Source organism: Macaca nemestrina, chromosome 12 (genome assembly GCF_043159975.1).
Source record: "Macaca nemestrina isolate mMacNem1 chromosome 12, mMacNem.hap1, whole genome shotgun sequence".
NCBI lineage: Eukaryota > Metazoa > Chordata > Mammalia > Primates > Cercopithecidae > Macaca > Macaca nemestrina.
The window spans coordinates 20,671,305-20,690,649 of NC_092136.1; the positions used below are offsets into that span (position 1 = coordinate 20,671,305).

At 50.6% G+C, this 19,345-nt stretch overlaps 2 long non-coding RNA genes across 20 annotated transcripts; one reads left to right on the forward strand and one right to left on the reverse strand.

Moving 5' to 3' along the window:
- Positions 1-6,949: 6,949 nt before the first annotated feature.
- On the reverse strand, positions 6,950-17,011 carry LOC105471626 (uncharacterized). Of its 19 annotated transcripts, none has more exons than XR_011610631.1 (8): positions 15,882-16,541; positions 13,324-13,417; positions 13,137-13,238; positions 9,518-10,129; positions 8,867-9,053; positions 8,027-8,642; positions 7,246-7,449; positions 6,950-6,997 (listed from the first exon to the last, which is right to left on the reverse strand). It is a non-coding gene; the product is annotated as an uncharacterized lncRNA (long non-coding RNA). The 19 variants fall into 19 exon arrangements; XR_011610621.1 differs by having other exon boundaries at positions 8,027-8,333; positions 8,471-9,053; XR_011610628.1 differs by lacking the exons at positions 8,027-8,642; positions 8,867-9,053 and adding an exon at positions 15,705-15,827 and having other exon boundaries at positions 13,324-13,373; positions 16,516-16,633.
- Positions 14,747-17,543, forward strand: LOC105471627 (uncharacterized). Its single transcript, XR_011610632.1, has 4 exons — positions 14,747-15,627; positions 16,537-16,654; positions 17,008-17,194; positions 17,410-17,543. It is a non-coding gene; the product is annotated as an uncharacterized lncRNA (long non-coding RNA).
- The last annotated feature ends 1,802 nt before the right edge of the window (positions 17,544-19,345 follow it).

Below are 19,345 nucleotides of genomic sequence, written 5' to 3' on the forward strand. Positions count from 1 at the left end.
CATTGTGGGCAAGTTCTTGCTGTTTATAGGGAGCTCCTTCTCCTGCTCCCATTTAATCCTCACTACCTTCCTATAAGTGAGTACTACCATCTCCATTTTGCAGGTGAGGCTCAGAGAGGTGGAGCATTTGCCTAAGGTCACACAGCCAGGAAGCAAAGTTGCCTCTGTAGCTTCTGTCCTTTGCTTGAGATCCCTGCTGCTTGGAGAAGTAGAAACGGGTCTCTGTCTTTACAGTAGTGGCTGACTGGATGGGAAGCTGGAATTTCTATCTAGAATCTAGTTCCTTCCTCCCTTCCTTTCCTTTCCCTTCCCTTTCCCTTCCCCTTCCCCTTCCCTCCTTCCCTCCTTCCCTCCTTCCCTTCCTTCCCTTCCTTCCCTTCCTTCCCTTCCTTCCTTCCCTCCTTCCTTCCTTCCTTCCTTCCTTCCTTCCTTCCTTCCTTCCTTCCTTCCTTCCTTCCTTCCTTCCTTCCTTCCTTCCTTCCTTCTTTTCTCATCCATTGTCCATCCATCCATCCAACAAACATGTGCTAGGTGTTCTGCTAAATAACCCTGAGAAAGGCAGTAAAAGCAGACATAATCCGACCTCCATGGAGCTTATCGTCTGTGGAGGGGGCAGAAAGAGATAGCCATGACTCAAACAATGACCCGAATAAATAAAAATGGCCACAGTGACAAGTGCTCTCTCACTGAGAGTGTGTCTGGGACTCAGTGGAGGTCAGAGAGGGTCCCCTTCCCTGCCAAGCTGAGGTCTGAAGTGCGCGTGGGACACAAAAGGTGAAGAGAATGGGGAGCTACACCCACGAGGCTGTGGCTGTGCAGAGACGGGGCCACCCATGTCAGCTCTGGAGTCAGGCTGGGTTTCAAATCTTGGGGTCGCCACTGGCCAGTTATGCAAATTTGATAAGTCCATCAAGCTTTTAGCCTCCATTTCCCAAAAGCCAGTCTTATAAGAAGACCTACTTTATAGGAACATCATGAAGATTTAATGGGATGAAATGAGTAAGTCTCAGCACGGTGCCTGGCCCCAGGTAAATACTCTGATCAACATGTGGCCTCTTAGTAAGCGTGGATGATGAATAAACAAACCCATAAAAGCACTTCGCAGGAAGGTCTGGCTCTGGTACAAACTGAGGGTGTGTGTGGAAAGTTCTCTTAGATCACCCAGCAGTGGCTCAAGCTTGGCTGCATGTACAGAGGCCCTCCAAGGATGGAGATCTGGATACACAGAAAAGACCAAGAAGGGCACTTCAGACTTGAGGAAGAGGCTGAACCCATTTCTGGAGACTGGGGTAGAGCATGGCATTTGGGAAGTGAGGCATGATGAAGACTGAACTGTGTGGGAAGGTGGATTCCACAGCAGGTGGCTTGGACACAGGGAACCGGGAGCAGGGGCTCAGGCGGCTTGAGGGCCATGAGAGGCCTTTGGTCTGGTTGGACTGGAAACAACCCTACAGGTGGGTGGGTTTGGAAACTCTCATCGGCAGGGCTGCCTCGGTGGAAGGAGCAGGATGGCAGGGGTGTCATCTTCCATGCCGATTCTCAGTGATTGGAGCAGCTCCTGGGGTGCTGTGTTGAGAGGGACTCAGGCTGCATCTGAGTGTGATTAGCAATGGGAGCCAAGCATTTGGAGGCCCAGGGAGTAGCACAATTGCCAGGTACTTCCCATCCTGGCTGGGTGGAGTTGGAGAGGACAGCTAGGGTAGGGAGTAGGGATTTGCTATTGGCTAAATATGTTTGTATCCCCCAAAACTCCTATGTTGAAGCCCTCATCCCTAATGCGATGATATTTGGAGGTAGAACCTTTGGGAGGTGACTAGATCATGAGGGTAGAGCCCTGAGGAATGAGACTAGTGCTATTATAAGAAAGACAGAAAAGAAAGGAAGAGAGAGAGAGAGAGAGATCACCCACCCTGTAAGGAGATGCAGGAAGCAACCAGTTGCAAACCAGGAAGAAGGCCCTCACCCAGAAGCCAAATCACGGGCATCTTGATCTCGGCCTTCCGAGCCTCCTGAACTGGGAGAAACAAAAATCTTTTGTTTAAGCCACCCAGTTGGTAGCATTGTGTTATGGAAGCCTGAACTAACCTAGAATTGGTCTTTACTTTGGTGGTGTTTTCCTTCAGGAAAGAGGACCTGCCCCATACCGCAGCAATTACAAAGCCTTCTATTTTGATAGCAAAGTAGGGTGACGATAGCTAATGGCAATGTATTGGATATTTCAAAATGGCTAGAAGAGAGGACTTGAAATATTCTCAATACATAGAAGTGATAAACACTCGAGATGATGGATACCCCAAATTCCCTGGCTTGATCATTACACACTCTATGCCTGTAACGAAATATCACATGCACCCCATAAATATGTACAAATATTGTGTAGCAATTTAAAAATTTTCAAACGAAAGGAAAATAAAGAAGCCCGCCAGAGGAAGAGCTACGTCTGTATTGGATACGGTGCAAGGCAGGAAAAAGCATAATTAGAAAAAATAAAGGGGTTGGCTAAGAGATTCCTAAGATGCCTCTAGTTCTGATATTTGGTGGTGAGGTATTCCCCTAAATGTCTTTGAAAGAGTGTGAGATTCCTGTCACTGGAGGCATTCAAGGAAAAAAAGCTAGCAGAGCAGTGGACTGAACTGCACAAGACCCACGTCTTAAAAAACAGCTAGGTGAGAGGACCTCTCGGGGTTCACAGTGTGATGATTCTGCAATACGGCCAGCAGCTGCCCAGGAGGCTGAGAAGTGACTTGCTGGGTCTGTGCCTCAGAGGCCCAGAGATCAGAAATTAGGACCCAGAGGTATGGGTGTAGGAATGTTTACTGGACATCGAGTTCACCTGCCTGTCCCAGACAGATAACCTGATAACGACCAAAGTGCCTCTCCCATTTTCCTTGCTGGACACCAGCTTTTACTTTGGAGTTATTTGGGGCCTGGGATGGTCTCTCTAGAGCCTCTCTTTTGAATGAGAGACTTGTAGATGTATGTCTTTTCTATCCTCTACTGTTCTGACAAACACATCCTGGAACAGCCAGTGCCTTCTGACGGGGGACAGAGGGCAGGAAAGGAAGTGCCATGCTTGGGTTCTGTTGGGGTCGTGGTGACCGTCCAGGGTGCTTCTGCTCCACTATGCATTCAGGGAGGCCAGGACCACAGGATAGGCATGGCTGCTCAATGCTGTGTGCATGCTTTGAACCACAGGCTCAGCCCTCCAGCCCCAAGTTCTCCCTGCACTGCATGGAGCAGCAGTGAAGTGGCAGCCTGTGTGCATGGATATAGAGCCATCTCAAGACAGACGCCGCTACCTGCAGGAAAAGGCAAGGGGCCGTGCACGAGCTGCCGTCCTCCCATCCTCCCATTTGCGTTAAACGTAAATTTCAAATACATGTATGTTTACACACAGATTATCTCTGGAAGGGCGTTCCAGCAAAATTACCTGTGGTGGATACTTCCTGGGACAGAGACTAAATTTTCATTCCATTACTTTGTGTATCTTTTGAATTCTGTACCATATGCACAAATTAACTTCAAAATTAGATAATTTTTAGAGCTCTACTCTACAGTCAGGCTCTGTGGGTTCACATGAATGGCCTTAGCCTCTCTGTGCCTCAGTTTCCTCATCTATTAAAAAAATAAAGTTGTGTTAGGAGAATGCATGAGGCTGGGCATGGCAGCTCACGCCTGTAATCCCAGCACTGTGGGAGACTGAGGCGGGCGGGTCACCCAAGGTCAGGAGTTCCAGACCAGCCTGACCAACATGGCCAAACCCCATCTCTACCAAAAATACAAAAATTATCCGGGCACGGTGGCACACTCCTGTAACCCCAGCTACTCTGGAAGTTGATGAAGGAGAATTGCTTGAACGCATGGAAGGGGCCCTCAGTTCTTCCAAAGGAATGGGGAGGGCACCAAGGAAATAAGAGAGGGCGTGCTGCGGACTTGATGGATGGGAGGGCATTTGGCAAGGGGAGGGATGCATGTCAGGTGGACGGCAAAGCCTGGACAAAGGCTCAGAGTCAGTAAATGGCTGGTGGGGGAAGGGAAAGCCGGGAAGCACACCCCTCCTCACACATGCAGAGGCACACTGAGCCTTCATCCTTACCTCACCCAGGGTTCAAGAGACAGCCACCCATTAGCACCAATTATACTGAAGCAAATACAAGGACATCAACATGTCAATAGATGAAGCAACAAGGAGATGCTCAAAAACCATCTTCTTCTCTGCGAAGTTGCCCCTGACCAATCTATGTAAAATCACAGCATCCCCCTCCTCCAGTGCCCTACCCTCCGCCTCTTACCATCCTCTGACCCACTCAATAGTTTAGTTGGCCAGACATGGTGGCTCATGCCTTTAATCCCAGCACTTTGGGAGGCTGAGGTGTGAGGATCACTTGAGCCCACAAGTTCCAGACTAGCCTGAGCAACATAGTGAAACCTTGTCAATATAAATAACTTTTCAAAAATTAGCTAGACGTGGTGGCACATGCCTGTAGTCCCAGCGACTTTGGAGGCCAAGGAAGGAGAATCACTTGAACCTGGGAGATTGAGGCTACAGTGAGCTGTGATCAGGCCACTACACTCCAGCTGGGCAACATAGTCTCAAAAAACAAAAATGTAGTTATTTGTTTATTGTCTGTTTCAGGTCACCAAAACGAACATCTCAAGAGAGTTGGAGTTTTGTCTGTTTTATTCTCTGATTTATCCCCAGTACCTAGAACTGTGCTAGAGTTTTAGTATCTATGATAGATGTTTAAATAAGAGTGATCACCATTTATTGGGTAATTACCATGTGGTCATCATTCCTTATGTGTACTTTAATTTTCACAATGCCGCCCTACAAAATGGGCATTTAAATTCCCATTTTGTGGAAGAGGAAACTGAGGGCTGAGAGTTATCAATTCAAACGCAATTCCTTGGGCTCAGCTAAACCTCAAAAAGCACCTGGGTGTGTTTTTGAGTCCTCAGAAGCAAGAAGTGAAGTGTTCATGCCCCTGAACAGCTGGGCTGCACTCGCCCCACCCAACTTGAGCCTGGGCCTGTGTCCTTCGGGGTGGAGGTGGGGGCAGTTCTCACTTTCACGAGGGCTCCTTCCCTTGCTACAGGCTCCTCCTTTAACAGTGGCAAGCAGCAGCCTGCCAGATTGTGACTCAGGTCCTGGAGCCAGAGCGTTGGATGCCACCTCTTACTGTGGACTGTGTGACCTAAGTCCCACCTTCCCCACCAGCAACATGGGTGATAAGAGATAAATAAAATAATCGACACCGTTGCTGACACATATCAGTAGTTGTATGACTCAGGTCCTGACAGGAAACAGAAAACACACTTGAGGCTTTAACTGAAGATAATTTAATTAAGAGGGTATTTACAGAAGTGCAGCGTATTAATATCCTAGTCCTGCTGTAAAAAAATCACCACACATTTAATAGCTTAAAACAACACAACCTTATTTCCTTACGGTTCTGGAAGTCACAAGTCCAGAATGCTAACATCAAGGTGTCAGCAGGGCTGGTTCCTTCTGGAGGCCCCAGGGGAGAATCCATCGCCTGCCTCTCCTGACTTGCCTTGGTTCCTGGTCACATCACTGCCACCTCTGCTTCCATCGTCAGATCACCTTGACCCTCCTGCCGCCCTCTTATGAGGACCCTAATTACATCATCAGCCCCACCTTGGATAATTCAGTATAATTTCTCTATCTAAAGATCGGTCAATCACATCTTTTTAAATCTTTTTTTTTCTTTTTTTTTTTTTTTTAGATGGATTCTTGCTCTGTCACCCAGGCTGGAGTGCAGTGACATGATCTCAGCTCACTGCAACCTCCGCCTCCCAGGTTCAAACGATTCTCCTCAGCCTCCCGAGTAGCTGGGATTACAGGCGCCCACCACCACGCCCAGTTAATTTTTGTATTTTTTAGTAGAGACGAGGTTTTGTCATGTTGGGCAGGCTGGTCTCAAACTCCTGACCTCAAGTGATCCGCCTGCCTCGGCCTGCCAAAGTTCTGGGATTACAGGTGTGTGCCACTGCACCTGGCCAATTTAATCACATCTGCAAAGTCTCCTTTGCTATATAAGGTGGCAGGTTCACAGATACCAGGGATTAGGACATGGACAACTTGAGGGCCATGACTGCCTATCACACACGAGAAGAAATGGAGAGGCAGTGGGGGTTTAGCCTCACTGGGAAACTGACCATCCGTAGGCTTGAAAGGGCAAGGATTGGGGAGGAACAGACGCTGGTCTCTCCTTCTGCTGGGCCCTTCCATTGACTAGAGCCATCAGAGGCCAGAAGGCAGAGAGCCCATGGTCCACAGATGCAACTGGGACCTAGAACAGAGAAAGGAAGGGATGGAGTGGGGAGAGACTGAAAATCAGCAGCACAAGACTTGAGTTGTCTTAGTTCGGACCATTGCTGTGTCGTGGCCTGGGTCTTCTGAAGGGGGTTCAGGGGATGGGGTGGTATGCCTCTGTCTCGGCCTCCTGCTCCAGGACTAGCAGTCCCCTCTCACGCCATCCCAGGGCACTGGATGGACAGTCTATTCTCAAGCCAAGCTGCCAGGATTTGGGGCAAAAGAGCTGCTGCGGAAATTCAAAGCAAAACAGCCAGAAGGCTCTTCAAAGTGCACTTCCTTAACAAAGGACTTAGAAGAGGTAGGAAGAAAAGGGCTCTGGCCGGCAGGTAGCCAGCTAAGCAGCACCATGACAACCCTGAGAAGGGCGAGCTATGTGGGGACTGGCTCTCTGATCTTCCCCAGACCCCCTCGCTGGCCCTTAGACAAACAGGAGGAATGGGGAGCCCAGAACTGAGAATTGAGAGACTAGGGTTCAGTCTCAGCTCTGCCATTGACTCTGTGTAACCTTGGGCAAGATACAGTCATTCTCTCTGCACCTCGGCTTCCCCATCTATGAAATGAGGAGAATGTTACGAAGTGACATAGGACAGGTTCTCCAGAAGCAAGGAGTCTTAAGCAAGTAATTTATTGGTTGCAGGGGGTGCTCTGGGGTGAAACCTACAGGGGTAAAAGAAACGAGAAAGTAAGGGAAGAAGCCAGGCAAAGATGTGGGTCCAGCTGAAGTCTAGTCTCAGCCCCATCCCACAAGGAGCTCTGGAGTAGAGATGTCCCCTTGAGACAAAGGCAGGGCTGTGTATCCATCTTGGGGGAGGCTGAGGTCCCTGTTCTTCCCCTGTTATGGTTGACTGCATAGTGGCCCACAAAGACATCCACATCCTCATCCCTGGAACCTGTGAATATGTTACCTAACATGGTAGAATGGTCCTTTGCAGCTATGACTCAGCTAAGGGTCTTGAGATGGGGAGGGTATCCTGTGCTGTCAGAACAGGCCCAGTGTTATCACAAGCGGAAGGCCAGACGCTCCAGCAGGAGAGGTAACACTGCAAGTGAAGGCTGGAGGGATGTGAGGAAGGGGCCCCAAGCCAAGGAATGCAGGCGGCTCCTAGAAGCTGAAAAAGGCAAGGAAACAGATTTTCCCAAGGCCTTCAGAAGGAGCTCAGCCCTGCTGCCATCCTGATTTTCGACTTCTGACCTCCAGAACTGTAAGAGAATACAATCCATGAATAAGGGCTTAATCCACTGAGGGAGTGGTCATTTGTTTCAGCAGCAACAGAAAACTGATACACCTGCCAAGGCTGGGTGGCCACACGATTTGTCCCAGGCCCAAGGGTCCTTGTCCCAGCTCTGTGGGTGCCAGCAGTTACTGACCCTGTTTAATAAGCACCTGTTGTGTGTCAGGCACAGGCGACAGTGTCTGTGCTGCACCCAAATCCTGCTGGATGCTGCTTACCAACTCTGAGGGCCCCGTCCCACCCCTGGCTTCTGTGTGCTTTAGTATCTGATGGCCATCAGGCCGCTGGAACCGCTTTGACCCTGAGTGCAGAGAACTGGAAGCCAGGGTGACGCTCGGCCAGTGGCAGAGGGCCTTGCTTTGAGTCTGACCAACACAGAGCCATGATCTACACTGCGGGCACCCCTCCCCACCCTCCTGCATGTATCCTGGCTGGGTGCCTCCCTCGCCCTCACCAGCTCCCCTGGGAGCACACCCTTGATGCATCCCTTGTACAGGAATCCTCATCTCAGACTTTACTCCTGGGGTCCAGCCAGAGCAGCACTGTACCGGGGGTCCTTTCTATCTGGTGCTCACAGTTCCGCCCCGAGGCGGGGAGGGTGATGATTCTTATCTGACAGGAAACTGAGGCTCTGATCAGCTCACAGGCTGCACAGGTTAAGCCAGAATCGGAACCCAGACGCTGGAGAGGATGCTTTTCCTTCCTTCACTTGAATTTTGCAGCCTTCCAGACAGCCCCTTCCCCTGACTCCTCCTGCAGCCCTGGGGAACGGGAATCGTCCTGGTCTGCATTTCCTGCAGCAGGAAGTGGCTGGGTGCAGTGAGCTGGGCTCTGGACGAGAAGGGTCTTTTCGGGACCCCGCCCATCTCACCCCCAGACCCGGGGGGACTACTGAGACCTGAAATGTGGGTGCTGTAGCTGTGGCTCCTTGAGGGCACGAGAATCGCTGAAAACTCTGCAGGCTTCGTGCTGATTCTTCAATCAAATCCTGGCAAATGACTTATCCCTCCTTTCCCAGCCCCCTGTTTTCTCCTCTGTCACCTGGAGATCATAATCTCCACCTCACACAGCTGTGGCCAGAATGGAGGGAATAACAGATGGGAATGTGATTAGCACAGAGCCTGGCACAATGAGAGTGCTCCTTCCCTGCTCAGTTAATCCCTCCAAGCCTCAGTTTCTTTGTCCGTAAAGTGGGGAGAATATCTACTGTGCAGTCATATCTGGAGAAGCTGTAGCTGGCGGGGGTTGGGCGTTCAGAGTCCTGATCCTGGGTGACCTCAGACTAGCCACTTACCCTCTCCGTGGTCTGTTCCACCCTCTGGTTTGTGAGAGTCACGTGAGTGAAGGCAGTGACGTGCTCAGAACGTGCCCAGCACACAGTAAATGCCATTGTTGTCATGTGTGAAGGCCTGGCTATGCGCCCAGCATGCAGCAAGGGCTCAGTAAACAATGGCTGTTTATTCGTCAGCATTTCCTGGCCCCTGTAATGAGGAAGGTCACCTCCACCTTCCCACACAGCCCTGTGATTTCCATTCCCAAACTCCCAGGGCCCTGTGCTCAGGCTCGCTGGCTGGAGTTGATGTTGTGAGAAGCACGTGCCCTCCACGTCCCTCCACCTTTTCATGCCTCCAGCTCTCACCCCAAACATGCCTCTTCCACTCTTCTCTCCCAACCAGGGCCCATCCTGTACCTGCACTTGCTCTGCAGCTGCCATCAGCTACTTGGTGGTGACTCACACCAGAGCTGGGCTGATGCTGCACAGGTGTGTTCTCCTTCCCAGAGCTCCTTAAGGCACTGGCCCCGCCATTGTTGAGCGATGGCCAGCCCCTGGCACCCCACAGGGGTGCTGCCTGTCTCCTCTCCCCAAAGAAGAGTCGACTCAGCAGCCCCTTCCAGGTGGACAACCAGTTCCCCGTGACTTCCCACAAATGCCTCTCCTGCTCACCGGGGGTCCCTTTGTGTAGAAGCAGCCGCTCTGTGTGTTCGTGTTGGTGCATCCTCACCCAGAGGGGAAAAGCAGCCCGAGTATCTCAGCCTGACGCCTCTCAGACTGAAAGCAGCAGCCATGGGAGGTTGTACGTTTCTTTTTCTGGACCACACAGGTCTGCACTGCAAGGCTCCTGTTGTTTTCTTTCCTAGGGCTCAGGATGGACAAGGTAGCCCAGAGCTGGACCAACTGCCAAGAGGAGTCCCTTCTGCCCTCTGCCTTCTCAACAGTAAGACTGGCTCTGCCTCCCTCCCACTGGGCAGTCCCCACTGCTCCAACTGCCTCCTCCATTGCACCCAGGAACTCATCTGGGCTCCAGCCTGAGGGAGTCAGGCCCATCTCATTCTCCAGGCAGTGCTGAAACTGGGCAGGCAAGAATTTGAGTCTGACCCCAGGCTGTCTGCCTTGTTAAATAAGACCAACCTAGAAAACAAACAAAGAGTGAAAACCTCCAAACCCACCTGCTTGGAGCTCAGCCAGTTCAAACAATATTGACGAGTCCTGGCACTGGGCTAGGGCTGGGGCTCGGGGAGGAAGCCACACGTTGCCTACCCCTGAGACAATCACAGTCTAGTGGGAAAGAGAGACCAATAGGTTCCAGTACCCAGTGAGGTCCAAGGCACTGCCAAGGATACCAAAGTCCAGGGGACACAGGCCGAGTCCTGCTGAAGACTTTCAAGGCCTCTGCCAAGAGGAGCACACCACACAGCCCATCTCCCTTCCCCTGCATGAACTCTAGCTGACATTTGCTTCTCTAGCTACTCCTCTGACAGGCAAGCCTTTCTCTTTCTTTCCCTCTCCTCCTCCTTGAAGCAGCTCCCAGCCTCACTTGCTTCAATCTCTCTGCTCGATCTTGCCCACCCTACACACACACATGCACTCACACACTTTCTCTCTCACACACACACACACTCTCTCTCACACTCTCACATACATTCTCTCTCTCACATACACACTCTCTCACACACTCTCTCACTCTCACACACTCTCACATACATTCTCTCTCTCACATACACACACTCACACACACTCTCACATACTCTCTCACACACTCACACACACACACATTCTCTTACATAAACATACTCTCTCACATGCACACACACTCACACACACATTCTCTCTCACATACTCTCACACACATTCTCTCTCATATACACACACTCTTTCTCACACTCATACACTGTCACACACATTCTGTCTCACACACATACACATTCTCACACGCACATTCTAACATACTCTCACATACACACACTCACACACACATTCTCTCTCACCTACACACATTCTCACACACACTGTCTCACACACACACACACACTCTCTCACACACACTCTCACAGACATGCACTCTCTCACACACACGTTCTCTCCCTCTCACATACACTCACGCTCTCTCTCACACACACACTGTCTCTCACACTCTCTCATACACACATTCTGTCACACACTCTCACACACACATTCTAACATACACACTCTCTCACATACACACACACATTCTCTCACATATACACTCTCTCTCACATTCTCTCTCACACACACACCCTCACACACACATTCTCTCCCACACACACATTCTCTCAAATACACTCTCAAACACACTCTCTCTCACACACACACCCTCACACAGTCTCTCACACATTCTCTCACACACACACACACATTCTCTCACACACTCTCACACACACACATTCTCTCACACACTCTTACACACTCACACACTCTCTCACACACACATTCTAACATACACTCTCACATACCCACACTGACACACACATATTCTCTCTCACATACACACATTCTCTCTCACACACACACACACACACTCCTCTCTCACACAGTCACACACATATTCTCTTTCATTTACACACTGTCTCACGCACACATTCTCTCTCACATACATTCACACACACACTCTCACACTCACACACACACTCTCACACACACACTCTGTCTCACACACTCACACACTCTCACACCCACACCCTCTCACATACACACACTCTCACACACTCTTTCACACACATACTGTCTCTCACACACTCAAACACACTTTCACACACATTCTAACATACATTCTCTCTCACATATTCTCTCATATTCACTGGGAAACTGACCATCTCTCACACACTCACACATTCTCTCACACACTCACACATTCTCACACACACATTCTCACACACTCTCACACACACATTCTAACATACACACACTCTCACATACACACACTCACACACATACATTCTCTCTCACATACACACATTCTCTCACACACACCTTCTGTTCACACACACAGTCTCTCTCACACAAACATATTCTCTCACATATACACACTGTCTCTCACACACACATTCTCTCACATACACACATTCTCTCACACACACACTCACATTTTCTCACACACTCTCTCACACACTGTCTCACACACTCTCTCTCACACACTCACACACACGCTCTCACACACACATTCTCACACACTCTCACACACATACATTCTCTCTAACATACACACACTCACACACTCACACACATTCTCTCATATACACTCTCTCACACACATTCTCTCACATATACACACACACTCACACTCACACACACTCTCACATACACACACACACTCTCAAACACGCACACTCTGTCTCACACACTCACACACCACATACTCTCACACACACACACACACACACACACAGTCTCTCTCACAACATTCTCTTACACACAAACTCTCACACACACTCTCACACACTCTCACACACACTCTCACACACAGTCTCTCTCACAACATTCTCTCACACACAAACTCTCACACACACTCACACTCACACACACACACTCTCACATACTTTCACATACACATACACACTCTCACAACACTCTCTCTCACACACACATTCTCTCACATACCCAATCACAGTCTCCCCACTCCCAAACATACCCTCTTTCCTCCTCACTCCATATAATATAGAGCGATTTAGTATCACCTTTTCTCACTTGACTGTCCCCTTGGCATGCCCCCCACTCTCTGCCATCCCCACGGCCCCCTCCTCCACCATCAGCCTCCTCCCTGCAACCAAGGGACTCAGCTAAGTGTTGTCTCTGAAGGGAATTCCGATGACCATAATTTTCTCAATCTCATTGCAAATTTTTAAAAACCTGGCTTTTTAAAGGGCTAAACTGCTCATGAATTTTTAAGCGCCAACATAAGACTTTAAAGACATTTCCTGCTAATGAGATTAAGTGAGATAATGTATGTGGCACGTGGCGCACTTCCTGCACGCCTGAGATTGCACTCTGAGGCCGTTGCTTCAGGCCAAGCCTCAGACGGCCAGAGGGTCTCCTTCACTTTGGAGGGAAAGTTTGCAAAGCCTTGCAGTATGGTGTGACGCTGGCAGCAAAGGACAGGGCGCCAGGAAGGAGTCCTGCAGAAACCTTCGGGCAGGAATGTGTAAGGGTGGGTGTGCGCACATGTGTGTGTGTGTGCATGTGTGTGATCGGGAGGTGAGGAAAACGAGATGTGTTGGGAGAACTCCAACCACACACTGCCTGGCTCATCCCTCCCTTGGGGTCTCACTCAGCTGCTGTCTCTGGCTGCTACCACCATGCTGGCCTCAGGAGGTCACTGTGATCATCACAGTCCCTTCTGCTTTGGGTTGAACCCTTTTCCCATAGTTCCCTGCAATAGAATGGAGGTTGGCTGTCATTTCCAAGAGAGTTTTGCAGGAAGAACATGATGAAAACCTGATTATTTTTGTACTCACCTTTGCACTATAGTTATTTCTTAAAGTTCAGTTTCCAGTTCCCAGAGATCCTGTGAAAGTGGCAAAGACATCTGTAGGCCTCTGAGTCTCTACCCTAAGACAACCACAAAGACACAAGTGTCCACCTGGGCATTCATCTGGGGGCGCTCTACTGACCAAGGGTCAACCGCGGTGCCTGGGCATGGGAAAAGGAACCTCCACCTCCTGCCCTGTGCTGGACTGTGACAGGAACTTTATATTCCCATCCGCTAACTCACTCTTGCCCCATAACAACCTCATGACACATGGTCCAGTAAGGCCAAGCTGCTTACCTAAGGTCACAGAGTTGGAAATAACCCCATTTATGGAATGTACTACTGATAAATGCAAGGATTTACAAGGGCTCAAGCTCAATCTAGGCAAGAAGCATGGGGCTTTGGTGGTGACCCAAAGCCTAGCTCTGCAGCAGCTCAGCCCGGCCATGCTTCCTTCTCAGCTAGAGCAGGAATTTTGGATGCTAGGATCCTGGCGAGCCTCAGCCGGCTATTCCTTTCTCTCCCTCCTCCACCAGCCACTGAGTCCTCCTGCCCCTACCCAGCCCCAGCCAGGCTCTGTGGGTGGGGCAGCACTCTCTTCTGGTTCTTAGTTGCCATGGACCTTACCCTCTGGTAGGACCCCTGCTGTCCTCTCCTTCAGGGTGGATGGCAAGATGGGACCAGCACAGCTCCTGATACAATGAACCCTGGGCTCTAATCCCAGCCCTGCCATGTATGAGCTGTGTAACCTCAAGTATGTGAACTCATCTCTCTGTGCCTGTTTACTCCCTAAGATGCAACTAACAGTAGTACTGTACCCTAAGAGCTGTTGTGAGGCTTTCTTCACCTTTTGAAAGAAAGAAAGAAAGAAAGAAAGGAAGGAAGGAAGGAAGGAAGGAAAGAAGGAAGGAAGGAAGGAAGGAAGGAAGGAAGGAAGGAAGGAAGGAAGGAAGGAAGAAAGGGGAAAAGACAAGACTATATAGCATTTACTTTGTGCCAGACATGACTTTAAGCATTTTATCCCTAATTTCATCCTCATGACAATCTTATAAGGGAGCCACTGTTGCTATGTTATTTTACAGATAAGGACTCCAAGGCACAGAGAGATTAAATAACTTGCTCAAGGTCACACAGCTAGTAAGAGGCAGAGGCAGGATTCAAACCCAGGCAGTCTGGCTCCAGAGTTCAGGTGCTTAACTTTCTACTCTATAGTGAAATGATAAGTGTGAAGGATTTTAGCATAAAACTCAACAAAGAGAAAATGCTTGGTCAATGGTAGCTATAGTTGTCATGTGACCTCGGCAGGTCATTTTACTTCTTTTTTTTTTTTTTTTTCCAGACTGAGTCTCCATCTGTAGCCCAGCATGGAGTGCAGTGGCGTGATCTTGGCTCACTGCAACCTCCGACCCCCGGGTCCCCGTTCAAGCAATTCTCCTGCCTCAGCCTCCTGAGTAGCTTGGATTACAGGCACCCGCCACCTTGCCCAGCTAATTTTTGTATTTTTAGTAGAGACAGGGTTTCACCATGTTGGGCAGGCTGGTCTTGAACTCCTGACCTCGTGATCCACCAACCTTGGCCTCCCGAAGTGCTTGGATTACAGGTGTGAGCCACCGCACCCGGAAGGTTATTTTACTTCTGTCTCAATTTTTTCATCCCTAAAATGGGACTAGTGATCGCTCTGTGCTGGGCTTGGGGTGAGAGTTCATCAGAATAATGGGTGTGAAATGTCTGTCACAGATCCTAACACAGAGCAGGGCATAGGCTCTTGGTGGTTCTTTCTAGAAGGGACCTACAGAATGGGGTCGGCACTGGTGGTAGCTAGACACATCCACTGAGTCAGCAAAAGCAAGGTGTAAGAACACCATCAGCCTTGAGGGGCCTGGGCAGAGCAACAGATGTGTGGGCAGCCGGAAATGCAGAGCACGGATGCAGGGCCTCTGATGTGGGAGGTGGCATCTGGGGGTTCAGATGCAGCATTGGGAAGAAAGGGGTGAACACTTATGTGGTCATCTAATCCTCACAATGACCCTGAGAAAACAAGAGTCTCAGAGAGGGGATGTAACTTGCCCAAGGCCACGTCTCTAGAAAGGGGTGGCAATGAGGTTTGCCTCCCAGACGCCTCTGCGGTTCCTCTCTCCCCACACTGCCCGTCGGCAGAATGAAGGGCCCAGCTACGAGGTCAAGCTGTAGGTTAGGAGTAACTGTTTCTTAAGAAAGTTCAGGCCGGACGCGGTGGCTGACGCCTGTAATCCCAGCACTTTTGGAGGCCGAGGCGGGCAGATCACTTGAGGTCAGGAGTTTGAGACTAGTTGGCCTGGCCAACATGGTGAAACTCCATCTCTACTAAAAATACAAAATTAGCCTAACCTGTAATCCCAGCCACTCGGGAGGCTGAGGCAGGAGAATCGCTTGAACCTGGGAGATGGAGATTGCAGGGAGCTGAGATTGTGCCATTGCACTCCAGCCTGGGTGACAAGAGTGAAACTCCGTCTCAAAAAAACAAAAAACAAACAAAAAAATTAGCCGGATATGGTGGCCACGCACCTGTAGTCCTAGCTACTCGGGAGGCTGAGGCAGGAGAATTGCTTGAACCTGGGAGGCGGAGCTTGCAATGAGCTGAGACTGTGCAATTGCACTCCAGCCTGGGCAACAGAGCAAGACTCTGTCTCAAAAAACAAAAAAGTCCAGCAAAAGAAAGGCGACAGTCCCTCCTGCAAAAGTGTCCCAACTAAGCAGGTAGTACGGTGGGGCCCGGAGCCGGGGAATGCAAAAGGACTTGGCTGAGGACAGCAGCAGGCAGGCAGGGATGAACCGGGAGCACGAGTGGCTGGAGGCTGCCTGGAGTCTGGCTCAGCCCTGGGGAAGGGGGTGGGCAATGCCTCGCTGGGGCATGGAGGGAGGATCCCCTGCGATCTAGAGAAGGGCATAGGGTGCTTCCCCCACCTCTGCCAATCCCCCCAGAAGATTTTCCCCATACACAGTATAAGGAAAGGCTCTCAAAGCAACCGATTGGGAGAGTCACAGCAGGGGTGACGAGAGTGCTTTCTAGGGCAGTTGTATGCTATCTTCAGAGGCAGAAAGCCACTTCCTGTGGCCTCAATGGTGCCCTGTGAAAAACCAGGCCCTGGCCCAGCAGCCAAGAGGGCCGGGATAGGTTCACCCAGACCCATTGCCCTACGAGCAGATTTGTTTTTTCCAGAGCGACTCTTCATGGCTTCTCCTCTTCCCCGGTGACAATGACAGCCAGCGATGGGCCGACAGCCTACTCTCAACCTGGCCTGGGTCTGGTGGCCCCAGCGTGAGATCACCATAGTGAGGTATGACCTCAGCATCGCCATGGGGATGTTCAGATGCCACGCTGCCTGCAAGCAGCACCTTTTTCCCCGGGAGAGTGGGTGGGGACCGTGGCTGATGCTGACTACGTATGATGTGGCCTGCTCCTGGCTGCTGGGGCTGTTTGTCCCCAAACATATGTTGTCAGATCTCAGCTGAGTGGGGTGGGCCAGGGGACTCACTCAGGACCTGCGGGCTCTATTGTGTGTCTGTGTGTTTGGGGTATGGCGAGAGGTGTTTATTAGACCTCACGGGCAGCCTCATTTTCTTGTCTCCCTGGGCTCGCCTGGGCTGCTGATCACTGTGCTCCCAATGGGCCTCGGATTGACATTGGCAGCAACCTGGTCTCCATAGCAACCAGCTGTGACATCACAAGGAACCCATGGACCCTGGAGCTGGAACAGAGGAAGCCTGAATGCCTGTTTGGGGAAGAAAGCCTTTGCTCCCCCTCCTTCGGCCTCTCCTGTGATAGGGGAAGAGGACATAGAAACGCTGAGAGAGCCAGGGCCTCCGCTTCTCTGGAGGTTTGAGCGGGGTCTACTCGAAATCCTTCCCTTCCTCTCTTTGTCCCCGTTCTCCTCATCCCTCAAAAAATATGTATCTCATTTTCCTCAACTGTAAAATGGGGACATTAGAAGCCGCTCTTGAGTGTTTATTATATGCCAGGCACTATTATAAGCATCTTGCATGGATTTTCTCATTTACTTCATAACAACCCTATAAAGTACTTTCTTCTTAGTATTCCCCCTTCTGTAAGTGGAGGGAAAGGAAGCACAGCAGAAGGATTGGAATCAAGACAGCCTGGCTCCAGAGCCTGTTTTCATAACTACGAGAGAATGCACCAGATTCCTTCTGAACGCCGCCTGCCACGTGCGCGGCTACAACTCTATTTCCAGCCATGCTGTGGCAAGCAGTTCCGGGCGGGCTTCAGCTCCCTTTGCACCACCAGCACCTCGCCTCCTGTCAGCATGAGGCGGTTTTCATTTTCTGCCCAGGGGCTTCCGCAGCACCCCAACACAAGGCTGGTAGGAGCGGGCTCAGCGGGAGGACTTGTGGAGGGAAGTTGCTTCCACTGAGTCAGCCTCAACCTGGGGTGCACAGGCGCCACCGGGTGAATGCTTCTGCCAGGCGGTCATCTGGCCCACAAGGTCCCTCTGTGCACTGCTTGGAAGGTCCTCTGTGCACTGCTTGGAAGGTCCTGGCAGCGCTGAGTCCCAGACACCCATGGCATGACCTAATAATGCACCGTTATCTTGGCTCTTCTGCTTTCTCTTTTTTCCCATTGGTATTCGTCCCTCATTTCTGGTCCCTAGAATGACTTCCAAAATAAACTCCCTATACACAAGTCTTTGCATCGGATTCTACTTTGGGGGGGATCTTAAGCTAAGAGAGTTGCAGCCCTGAGAACGCCACTACAGGGGGCCATTTTGGAGCTGGGTCACTTGGTGAGGTGCAATGAGGATGCTGTTGTCGTGGGATGTGTGATGGTGGCCACCCTGGTATTACGGTGATGAAGACCGTCCCTGTGGTGGGCTGGGAAGAGGTACAGGTGATGGCGGGGTAGGGGATCAGATGAAAGCACTGGCATCTAAACAATCCATGGGCAATGGTCCTTACAGGGATGGTGAGGCTGGCTGGCGGCTAACTGCTCTGGAAGCCTTAAAGGAAGAAAACAGCAGGCTTGGGTTGATCCACTGTCAACTCAGGTCATGCAGTGGAGAGCAAAATCCCCATGGTGCTGTTGTAAGAGACTCTCGCCTTCTGCAGCCAAAGGGTATCCTGTACTGAAAATCAGGCTCGACATGGAATTGGGGGCAGGAGGGTCACAGGGTTGTGAAGGAGAAGGAGGGCATAGCTTGGCCGGATCTCGGCCAAAGTCAAGAACCCTGCTGGGCAGAGAGTGGGATGCTGAGACCTCAGGTGGGGATAATTGGGCGGATGATTCTGAGAATCTTGGGGGCCCAGACTCCTCTGGAACTTTGAGCACTGAACTCCCATAACTCAGCAAAGCAGTCCTTGGCCAGTTGGGCCAGGCCAAGGCTAGGCTTCCTCTGGGGAAAGCTACCATGTCCCCTCATCCCCACCCCATCTCCTGCTTGACTCAGTCCCCCGCTGAGAAACCCCAATCAGTAATGGGTATTGTCCACGCAGAATATGAGGTCCTGCAGCTTAATTCACGTCCAGTGAGATTGAGATTAATTCAGTCTTGAGCAGAAATACAACTTGAGCAGCTGGAGAGTAGACCTCAGCTCGGGTTCAGCTAGACCTGGGGACTCCTCCCATTCAGGGCCCAGGCAGAACGTCACCCTGTCGATTTCACGGCTTGTTGGGATGCTTAAGGAAGCTCATGGATCCAAAATGCAGTATCAGTGACTGAACAGGTTTTTACTGTACACCAGGCACTGTTTGATATGAGACAACAGCTGTAAATCGGCTCTTGTCTGTTTTCAAAGCACTCACGTGAAGTAGGGAAGATAAGAGCATCTAAACAGACTGTGCTGCCAGTAGTAAAGCTGCTTTTGAGATGTGACTAAGTGCCTGGCTTTGTGCTGAACTCACCAATACACAGTATCATAAGATTCTTAAAATGACCCTACAAGGGAGAGATTTTCACCCCCATTTTACCAATGAGAATGGTGGATAGGGCTGGGATTTGAACCCAGCCTTATCTCGCT